Here is a 12676-nt window from a genome sequence, read left to right as displayed (position 1 = left end):
CTAAAAACCTCTGCCTCTTCTCTCTAACTAAAACCTAACAAATTTAGTTTAGAGGAGGTGGTTTTTTGGCCTTTTTCCCGGAAAACCACCTCCTCCACCACCTTTTTTTAATATCCGTTTTTAGGTTGTTTTTATTTCAAATAATTACTCTCTAGATGGAGTTTGGTGTGCTTTTGTGGGTACATTTTTGACGCTTTTTGAAACATCTTAGCTTTATCAAAAAATTTTGATTTGCATATTAAGAATCTATGATCCAAAGAAGAAATTTTAATTAAAGTTTTTTTTTGGTTTGTATGTCAAAAATTTATTGTTTAAATGATGATCCATGAACCTTTAAATATGAAACTTTTCTTCAATATTTTATTCTAGTTGTTTTTTAAAATATTTATTTTGATGGCTGTCGGTTTTCTAACTATAAAATTATGATGAAGAATATATCTACAAGATTTGAAGTTTTAATGAATCAAGCGGTTTATCGGTATAGTCGATTGAAAATCAGGTTAAGACACTGCTCCAACGGGACTTTGTTATTTGTTGCGCCACCTTAGCAGGATTTGTTTTTAATTTTCTTTTTTGATTATTATCTTTTACTTGTATTTTTTTTTATTTCATATTTTTTTATTAGATTCGAATATTTGAAAGATCATATATTTATTTGTTGTTATATAGCTTTTATATTTGTACTTTGATCTTCTTCTTCAACGAATTTATCTCTGTAAAAAAAAGGCTTATCTTTTTAAGTGTAATTTAAATAGTAAGACACGTGTAAATTGTTTGTTAATTGAAAATAAAATATTTATCATCCGTTTATATAATACTAGTTTCGCATTACGTGCTATACACGTGGCTCGTAACGTAACTCCTCAATAAACATATTAGTAAATTTATTATAATTATATCATTTTTTTATTTATAATTAATATTTTCGGTTATTAAATTTTTTTGATACTTAATTTATTCTTCTTTTAGTTTTATAATAACCAAAAGAATAATTAAACAATTAACTAAATTTTATTAATAATATCTTTAAAAATAATAAGATAGAAATTTAAATAATAATATATTGACTAAATATAATATTTTAATTTTATATTTCAATCAAACTAAAAGATAGGTATTCCTACTAATTTGAAGACAATTTAGTTATTGTTTACATACTAAAAATTAAATTGGAGATAATTTAGCTACCTATTCTAATTAGGATTTTAATTACAATAGTGATTAATTAAATAACTAATTAGTTAATGACTATAAAACCTTTATTTAGTAGTAAACTGAAAAGGATTATTCCGTAAATTTGCCTGTCCCTCCCATCCGTGCTTTTATATATAGTATAGATAAGTAAGATTACTTTTAATAAGTGATATTAAAGGCTACAGGTAGATATAGAATTAATTATTTTTATTGAGATGCCATAGGATCTAGGTATATATACTTTCAACTCATAATAATCAAATAATAATAAATAATTGTACAGTTTAATTTTTAAAATTTATTAAATTTCTATGAACAATGATATCTTCTTTATCAAGTATTTCATTTGATATTCTTTTTTTAAAATAAAAATGGGTTTATCTATAGATAAAAAATCGATCACAAAAGTTTCAATAAAAGCGATAACTGAGTTAAAAAAAATACAATAAATTAGGCTATGCGACAATTTAAAATGTTAGAGCATCTCCAATAATGTTCTCTATTATAAAGAACATTTTTAACTAAATAAAGAGCATCTTTAATAATAGAGAATGTAAAATAAATCCACATCCAATAGACTCTTTAAATTTATCTATTTTTAATTATTTGAAATTTTGAATGGCATTAAATCGTCCTCTGGGATTCTCAGATATTTGCTGGCTTTTCCTTCCACCAAACCATCTACATGTTGAAAATTTTCTGCAACTTTGTTCATCCACCATTTGCAACTTTGTTCATCCACAAAATATGCTTAACTCTAAATGTTGTCAAACGGGTAGATAAAAGTCTAAACTTTTCCAAATTAGAGTGAATCAAATGGCTGTATGCAACATTAGAAAAATCAATATCTTGACCCTTTGTTCAGAGAGTGTCCTGTTGGGGATGGGGATTAGATTCGAATTTCTACTCAAAATTAGGGTTCATCGACATATAATCTAGCGGAGTTGAAAATTGGCGAAATTAAAAGATGCCCATGGTTCATAATTGATTAAGAAAACTGGGTTTTTAGTCAATTAATGAAATTAAAGTAAATAAGAAGAATTAGTACTGCCATTGATTAAGTATAAGAGCAATGATCATGAATGTGGCCGAACTGTCATAAAATCTATGAGGGTTTCCCAAATATCACTGCCACAGTCCAATTGGCTAAGAGAACCAAAAATTTGAGAAACAAAAACCACTTTGATCATGCAATGAAATGTAACGGGGAAAAAATGACAGATTAGAATAAGCATAATACTATCGGAGAACTTGAATAATCAAAAAGTAAGGAAATATAAAGGCAGAAGGTATAAAAAAGCTCTCGAGTTTTTTTTTTAAAGTACAGATCAGCCCTTTTACTTTATCTGTGCATAATTAAGCCCTCGTGTTTTTAAAATTGAACAATTAAACCCTTATTATTTTAAAATCGAGCAAATAAACCCTTTTAGTTTACTTTTGTACACTTACCCCCTCAAATTTTTGGTAAATATTTTAAATATTAAAATTATTTTTGAACTTTTTTCCTATATGATTATGAGAGACATGTCAGTCATTAACGAGTGTTTCTAATGATGTTGGATGAAAGGGGTTATTTGTTCTATTTGAAAATACAGAGAGCTTAATTATACCCCAAAAAAGTAAAAGGGCTGATTTGTACTTTTGTGAAAACGACGAGTTTTTTTTTTATACCTTTTGCCAAATATAAATTTGAAATACAAATTTTATTCTCCTAAAAATAAGGAAATAAGAGAGAAAAGTAATTTCCTCAAAAAAAAAAAGAGAGAGACAAGTAACAAATACACGTGTATTTTTTAAAATAAAGAGTTGGTTTGATTCTTTACATGTGGAGAGACAAACTCACTCTTTATTTTTATTTTTAAAAATGAAGAGTCTGTTGCAGTGATATTTTGTGTTTTCACTCTTTAAAATAAAGAGTTTTAGATATTTAAAGAGTCTCTTGGAGATGCTCTTAGTCAAAATAATTCATGGTAAATTTAAATCTATATATAAATTCAAAATGAGTACAAGATTTACAAATGTAAATGATCACCAATGGAGTATGCCTACTGATCCGGTGATTTAACCTGCAAAATAAGGTAGAAGCTAACCGGACGGTGGTTGTTCGATTAACGGTCTGATACTAAAGTCAGTTTAGGCATTGAGCAGCGTTTTTAGTCTATGAATGTAGTTGTGTGTTTAGGCATTCCTCAACCTCCTTTTATAATAGATGATTGTATACCTTGTAGAGTTGAAATAGGAAAGTGAATCCTATTTAGTTTGACCCTGATTAAGAGTATAATTCCTTATTCAGACATGAGTCCTATTTAGGAACGTCTTCCTAAATAGTCTCGTCTTCCTAAGTTAGAAAGGTTATCTTCCTAAGTTGGAGTTTGTATCCAAATAGGAAAGATACTCGTGAATATACGCAGATCTAGGAATCTGTCCGAATCTCATGATCGACGCGCTTTGTCTGAGTCCTCAGAGATTCGGTCTTATCCTTGTGGATGATATTATATTCCAGTCGAGGCAGATCTTATAGATTCGGCCATCGGTTTCATCTGGCTTATCCTTTGGACGGGAGTTCAGTATCGTCCGAGAGTGAATCTCTTGCGACTCGGCTCTATAGTATTTAAGGTAGGATTCGGTATCCATCAATTACAATAAGAATATATTACTTTTAAGTTGTAAAATTAAATTTGTAAACTAATATTCCAAACAAAAACGTAAGAACTTTAAATTTTGACGACACATTTATTTGGTTAATTTTCAAATAAAAAATCACAAAACGACCTCAGATGGACATTAGATTATGAAATTTAATTTTTATATAGAAATTCGAAAGAAATTTTTGATTTATATTAAGTCAGTCAGAAATACATTTGTAATGTTTGTAATTATTTATAATACGATTTAATAAAAAGTTACACTAAATTAGATTGTAGTGAGCTCCATCTTGATCTTGATTGAGATTGTTTCCCACACCTTCATCACATTTACTATTATCACCAAATGATCTTAAGCAAATTACAACCACAAGATCACAACCCACACAAATCTCATAAACAAATGAGCACAGAGATTATGATCTTTATGATCCATTCATTTCAGTCTTTCAGATGCCATCCTAATGTTCATACATGTAAACATTACTGGGGTAACTGAACCGAGCCGAATCAAATTTTCGAGTGTTTATGTTCAGCTCATTTAGTGAATAAGGTGTTCATGTTTCATGTTCGTTCGAGTTTTGAACCATATTCGATTTATTTAGATTTTATAGTGTTCATATTCAGTTCGTGTCCATTCGTTTACCTGCTAAACGAACGAGTTCGCGAACGAGCTAGCGAACAAGCTCATGAAGAAACTCAATAAGTACCACACGAGCCCGTCCGCGTGCCCGTTATTTAACAGCTGAAAAATATAAAATTTGCGAGCACAAAACTGCGTTAGTTTTTTTATATTAAAACTGTGTAATTTTGATATATTGTATTAAAACTGTACTTTTATTAAACCTATATAATTTTAAAATTATATAAGATAACTATATAAATTAATTTAAACATGAGTCAGTTCACGAATACCTAATCGAGTTTTTAAACGAGTTTGTTCACGAATTCTTATTCAAACTCGTTCATGAGCTTGTTCACGAACAACTAATCGAGCAGTTCGTGAAAGTAAACGAGTCAAATACTATTATGTTCGTGTTCGGTTTGTTTAAATTAACGAACATAAAATCAAATTTGAGTTCGGTTCATTTAGAATACGAATAAACACGAACCGAACTCTTATCGAGTCAAATACTGAGCTGTTCGCGAGCAGATTAATTTGTTTACACCCCTAAACATTGCAGACGACAAAGACTGGTTAATGTATCTTTTGTCCTCTCCTTTTGTCACAGTATTGCAATTATGTGGTTAAAATTTCATGCAGCTGCCATGTGGCTCACTTCTCTTCTCAATTTTAAGCTCTGCTAATTTAGTACTTAGTTGTCATTACCCTTCTTTTTCATGATAAAGTAATTGAGAAAATAAAACGTATGAGTGGTTATTTTGGTGAAGTCCGTTAAGTTGGTCCTATTTTAAGAAAAACAAATTGTCCTATTTTTAGAAAAAGAAAAAAAATCAAGCAGCCGACATAGCTGTCCTATTTTAGTAAAAACATTGTCGGTCAAATAAATTCTAGCTAGTGATTCCCTTTTAAATACGGTGTAAAACTACAATTCTCAAAAAAAAAAAAAAAAATTACATAAACAATCATATTCATACATTCAGTGATATAATACTAATTATAAAAGATAACATCGATCGATATAACAATCAAGATTCAGCTTGTCCACTTCTTAAAAAAAACATCAACTAAATCCTATTAAATTAAAAATGGAAAATGGTCATCTATGCCCCTATAATTTAGGGCTAAGATCAATTAAACCCTCAATATTTGAAAAAATTCGACTATACCTCCAACGTTTAAAATTTTGAACAATCAGGCCCACCAATTTAACACCATTTCTGACCACGCTATTCAATCTTATGTAGCTATTTTTTTACAGTTGCCATTAATTACATGATTTTCCAGTAACTGAAAAGGGTCACTTTTATGCCCCATGGTTTGGGCCATGAGTGAGCACTTAAGGTCTGGAAAGATTCAATTGTGCTCCATTTTCAACAAGCAGACACCCTAGTTTTATACTGTATTTGACTCCCTAAGTGGCTCTTTGTTTGCTGTTGTCATTAATGACATGACTTTTAATTAATGTCATGACTTTTATAAGAGTTATCTTCTTCTAATCTAAACTCTAGTTCTCAAATTCCCAACTAAACCTCTAAATCTCAAACTCCACAAATCCTAAAAAGTAAATTGAGTTGTAATTCAATATGCCCTCATTGCCGTCTTCTTTAGCAAGAAGTGCACAAAGAAATAATGATGTCGAATATACCTATGAAGGTCGCATCAGGTGGTGTAAATGCTCTGAAAATCATATTGCACTAAAATATACATTTTGGACCGAAAGAACCTCCTAATCGAGGATCTCTAGCTGCCAAAATTATAAGGTTACGTGTTTCTCTTAGTTAATTTTTGGATTGTTATGCAAAAATGGCCACGTAGGATTGAAGTAACAAAATCAATGACAGTGTCAAACTGGAGAGCTTGCTTATTCAAAATTCCAAAAGTTAGTGGCATAGTTGAACCTTACAAGATATTAAGTGTTCACTTGATTCTGACCCCAAAATATAGGGGCATGGATGACTCTTTTTCCTTAATGGAAAAGTCATGTCATTAATAATTGAAATATCCCAGAGATGTTAAATTGGGGGGCTGCTTGTTTAAAATTTCAAAAGTTGGGGCACATTCGAACCTTTATAAATGTTAAGAGCTCATTTGATTTTGAACTCAAACCATAGAGATACAGATGACCTTTTTTCCTTTATAAAAAAAATAAAAAAAATCCTTCAGCTAATGACTCTTATGTTGCCATGATCCGCAAAAATGACCACTGATATAATTTTGTTTAACAGAGTGGTTAAAATCTCAATTCTTAAAATACGTTAGAGTCAATAGCAACACGCCAATGTGGGCCTAGCTTGAATAGCTAAGGCACCTCTAAGTGCATCAAGAGGTTGTGGGTTCGAATCACGCCTCGGTAAATAACAACTAACAAATGAGATTCGAAAGAGTCGATTCCCACCTTTGATAAAAAAAAAAAATAGCAACACTAGTGTCATTCTTGTATTTCAGCGGCAATATTAAAATTATTTTTGTGACTTTTCCCTAGATTAATAATCAATACTTATTTTGCCCCTCAATGTCGTAAAAGAGATACCCTCAACTTGATAAAAGTATATTCTGGTAATAACACATTGATATTTCTCTGTATCAACTGTTGCGGTACTTGGCTTTAAACAAACAAAAGCTCCAATACATGCATGTGGTTCCTGGCTACTATGCCATGCTATAAAACCCAATAATTTGTTAAAATGACAAGAATTAAATTGTTAGTATCACATCAAATATCACGGGTAGGGTACTGCACAACCAAACAAACAAATACAGCCTCTCAAAACCAAAATACATCAAAGAGAAAATATGCCATATATTAATTAATCTCCATTATCATAACCATGCAAGATCATAACTAAAACACTGAAATCTTATAAATAAAAATCACATGAAATCGGAAAATATTAAATTATGTTTTGAAAAAAAAATGAAATTTATTCTATCTCTACATTTTGATAAAAAAAACCTGAATTAATTCAACAAGTAATTAGATTATAACTACTATAATATACTAATTTTTACTATTCTTTATAATTTATAATAAACTTTTTTTAAACTAATTTAAATAAATCTATATATCATGTAGGGTGTATATTGGTCGGTTCAATTTAATTTAATAATAAAAAAAAACTATTTAATTTTTAAAAAGAATTAAGTCAAATCAAATTAAAGAGTAAAATTCTGTTCTCTTTAATTTTTAGTTTAACTGAAATACAAGAATTTTTTAAAACTAAAGATAAAAAAAATATCAAATTTAATAAAAAAATCTAAGCTAAATTATTATATTAGTCATTTATACACATAAAAAATATTACTCTCAATTTATTTTTATTATATACACGTAGTTTGACTTTATTTACCTTTTTTGGTTTTCAAAATAAGAAACCAAACTAAAAAAAATTAAATTTAGAACAAGTAAACTAAACCGCTTACTCTTGATTTAATTCATCTATTATTTGGTCAATTTGATTCGATTTCCTACTCACATGGTTAGGGGTGTACACGGTTTGCTTTAACTGGTTTATAACTGATATTTTTGTCCAAATCAATTGTATCTGTTTGGTATAAATTTTCAAATTAGACATATTATAAATCAAAAAAATTGACTTGATTTGATTTAATAATTTTTTTCTTTAAAATCATCATCAAAAAATTATTTATTTATATAAAATAAAAACTTAATTTATTCATCTTAAAACTAAATATTATATTTATACAGTAAATTATACTCCCTCCGTTCTTTTTTAGTTGTCCATTTAATCAATATTGCACATACCAAAATAGTGCTTCTTTTGTCTTAATTTATAAAGAAAAATACTAATATAACCCTATTAGTTAATAAATGCCTTTTAAATTAAAAGATAAAGTCATTGAATAAAGGGTCAACGCGCCCCCTAAACTTGTGACACGGGGTCATTTAACCCAATTTATACTTTTTTGAGCAACGAACCCCAAAACTCTTCAATTTTGGGTCAGATAACCCCATAATTATATTTTTAAAACGTGTAAAATATAAATCGGAGGTGAGGGATGCAAAAAAATAATTAGATATTTTCCTAATTGTTGCGATATAATTATTCTAAATCTATTCTTTAAAATAAAAATATAAATTACCGGGTTATTTGACCCAAAAATGAAAAGTTTTGGGGTTAGTTGCTCAAAAAAGTATAAATTGGGTTAAATGACCCCGTGCTACAAGTTCAGGGGGCGTGTTGACCCTTTCTTATAAAGTCATTTATTAGGGATGGGTAAACTTGGAAGATAAGTAACTAATATCACATGTGATTTCTAAATGGACAACTATTTGTAGACAAATAAAATTGACTAAATGGACAACTAAAAAAGAACGGAAGGAGTAATAATTAATAATAAATAAATAAAGTATTTTACTATATATTATAATTTTTTTATATTTAATTAATATGATATTTTAATATTATAAATAGAAATTTAACATTTATTGATGAATAATAAATATATAAATATTAAAATTATAAATAATAATAGTTATTTCATCATATAATATTTAAATATATTTATGAAGTAAAATTTTAAATAAATAAAACCAAATCAAATATTATGGTTTGAAAAATTAATGATTTGATTTAATTTGATTTATTATTTTTAAAACTGCAAATTAAATTAATGTTTTTCTTATACTGTAAACCAAAATTAAATCAATAATTTTTCAGATTATAAAATTTGGTTTGGTTTGGTTAGTGTGAATTTTCTTTGTACAACCCCTACACATGGTTGCCTTGCTGTACTGTTTACTTTATGCATCTATCCACCAGTATTTGGGACATCTTTTCTTTTAAATTATACTGCCAAATTATCATTATTTTTGGAGTACTGAATGCACATATCCTTCAGTATGGACCATATATCAATTATTGGTTTTATTATAATTTTTATGTAGAATAAAAAGATGACATAAACACTTGGTCGTTTTATATTTGAGTGTTTGATGATCCACCTATTTTAAGTTGATACTTATTTCACTAATCTGCCAAGCTTTTCCTATATGGCCATGTTTGGTTCATGGAATAGGTGCGGAATGGAATAGCTATTCCGTATAGAATGAAAATTCTTTACTTTGGTTTATGGAATAGGTATTCCACGGAATTGCTATTCCATGATTTTGTGGAATAAGTACTCCTCTCAAAAATTAAAGAATGGCTATTCCATTCCTTATGGAATAACTATTCCATTCCATGCTATTCAATTCCATGAACCAAACATGGCCTATATTCTATATAATATGTTAAAGCCATTCGGGCTCGGAGTTTTGTTCACATCGCAATCACGCAAAGCCGATAATGTCTCTTCCTCCCCAATTTTAGAGGTCAACTAATTTGCTAAATCAGGTTGCAGCTGCCTGAATCGAATTGAGTTTAAAGAAAAGGAAACGGATCAGCTGCTTTTGAATAAATTACTATAGAAGAGGAAAATTTAGTTTTTTTTATATCATTTGGACAATCATAACTGATCCCAAATTTCTGAAATGAATTGACTCAATCAAGTGGAAGAAGGAAGTGTTTTTTTATCTCTTAAGACTCAAATTTAATCGAGATTTTTGTAATCAAAATTATATAAAATATGGAAATATGCTTATCGATTATAAGCTAAAATTGGTGTTTTTGAAAGATTTGGTTAGGAATGACATCATACGAAAATATAGACTATTTTTTTTTTGATATTATATAAGCCCTTTTTTATATATAATTAGGGAGGGAAAACGTTTGTGGGAGAATTTGAACTTGTGACCTATCAGTTTGTTGTCCAACGCTTAATATTATTTGAGTTATTTGGCATATTAAGCCCTTTTTAAATTTTTCCAGTTTTGTTTTTTGAATATTTAATTTCAAATTTAAATATATCATATAACAAAATTATAAATTTTCTTTTAAATTAAATTAAAATATTATTTTAAATATCTAAATTAATTAACTAATTTATAGATCTAAATAATTAAAATATTAATTAGATAACTAAAAAATGATAAAAGACGAATATTCTCTGATTTTTTAAATAATCCAAAATTGAACCATTGCTTTAAAAATTATAATTAAATCTATTTCAATTATATATTGAATATTGTAATTTGATCCTTTATACTTTTTAAAGTAGCAAAAATAATTTTTTAAAATAAAAAACATTCAATTGAGTCAAAATTAATTTATTTTTAGGAGATAATTCATTCTAACTTCAACAAATTCTCTCCGACTATCACTGTGTATAGATATTGAATTTTACATCTAATATTATATTGATTACAATATTATATATAAACTTTTAATTAAATAAATAAATTGTAATTATATCTTATTAAAATAAATATGTACAATAAAAATAAAATATGAAAATAATATTTCATAAAAATAAATATGAGAGAGTTAATTATCATAAAATAATAATGGCCACAAACTAACTAACTCTAATTGGCCAAAACTAAAATAATTTTTATTTTATTTTTGGGGAACATAATTATACTATATCTCAAATATCGAAATTAAATTAATTATCATAATAATTAACAAATTTAATATTTGATTAGAATAAAAAAAATTACTGGTCCAATTGAAATAAATATATATAAAAACAAATTATGAAAATACATTTTCATTGAAACTAATATGAAATAATTAAATACTGTAAAAATAAATACAAGAGCCAGGTATATTGTAATTAGCCAAAATTAAAATTATTCAAGTTAAGAAATAATGGAGCTAAAATTATTTTTTCATATTTTTGGTAAACACAGCTTTTTCTTGATAATTATTGGTAAACATAGGTAGACTATATATCTCAAGCATTATATAGTTTTTTTTTAAATATATTAATGTTCTTTTTAATTTAAAAATTAAGTAAAATTATACTAGAAACTTGTAATTTTTTTTGGTAAGCCCATCCGGTTTCCAAGGCTTCGCCCTGACTAATCCGGATCCGACCCGTGTCGCGCACCTGGCATGGTGGGGGAGTCTTCCAGTGGGAATTTTCTGCATTCACAAGGACTCGAACCCGAGACCTTGCTTAAGCGATACCAAGCCGCTTACCACTTGGACCAACTCTAATAATGTAAATTATTGTAACTAGTTTAATATAAGGATTTTTTTTTAAAATATACTACTTTGTTAATAAAGTAATATTATTTTTAGTTTAATAATTAATTACAAAATTATATTATTATTGACTGCCATATTTCGAGGAATATGTAATTGAGATTTTTCTTATAAATAAGAGCAAATGAGAACTGAATATTGTAAGACAAATATTGAAAGTCAAGAAAAGTTGCTTATATAATATACCGCTAAAGAAAAGTACCATATGATATGGATAAATAAAACAAGAAATACTGATAAATATCTAATAGAGAAACAGACTAATCAATATCAATACAAAAAACAAAAACAGATAAATTCATCCGAGTCTTCAATACTGTTGAATCCGACTTGACATGAATTAATTGTAGTATGAATATATCAGTTGATTTACAATTTTATTTTTTTATGAAAAGGACTATTAAGCCTTGCAAGGCGTGGAAAGAAACACAGAAATTATTTTTATTCTGAGTGATTTACAGTTTCTTTTATAAATTTCATCAATTTAATTTCTTTAAACATAATCTTGATATATTTTGTTAAGACAGTTTAAAGATTTATAAATTATCTATAAAAGTGGGATTTATATATATTTGCAGGGAGAATTAATTGTCTCGTATTCTTGTATACATAGCAATTGTTGACTATCGGGAACCTCAAGGATCGGGATGAGTGCCCCACGTCCGCCCCCCTCGGATTCCACCATGGCTGTCCAACGAGTTGCAGCATTTCATCTAAAATTTCTTTTAGGTTGAAAGAGCCAGTTATAATTTTAAAAAGAAGCAAACATGTTAAAACCAGAATGTAATTGCATGTCTTCTTTAATAAATTTATTTTTTCCCCTTTTTTTAAACAGTTTTTAGTTTTTGTTTGGACCAAACATGTTGCTTAGTGAAAAAGAATTACAAATGGGGGTTGTTCAAATGGTAAACGACTTGATATTGTTTAAATAAAGTCTCGAATTCGAGTCTTGTGAATGCAGAAAATTCCCAATAGCATACTAACCCAACATTGGACTTTAATTTTTTTTATTTATGGAATAACAAAAATTCACACTCCCCCTCCCTTCCTCTCTGCACCTAATCAACAAATATAAAACTCATAACAAAAGGGTTTTCAACTAT

Source organism: Mercurialis annua, linkage group LG1-X (assembly GCF_937616625.2).
Source record: "Mercurialis annua linkage group LG1-X, ddMerAnnu1.2, whole genome shotgun sequence".
In the NCBI taxonomy this organism is placed as follows: domain Eukaryota; kingdom Viridiplantae; phylum Streptophyta; class Magnoliopsida; order Malpighiales; family Euphorbiaceae; genus Mercurialis; species Mercurialis annua.
This window is presented reverse-complemented; position numbering follows the sequence as displayed.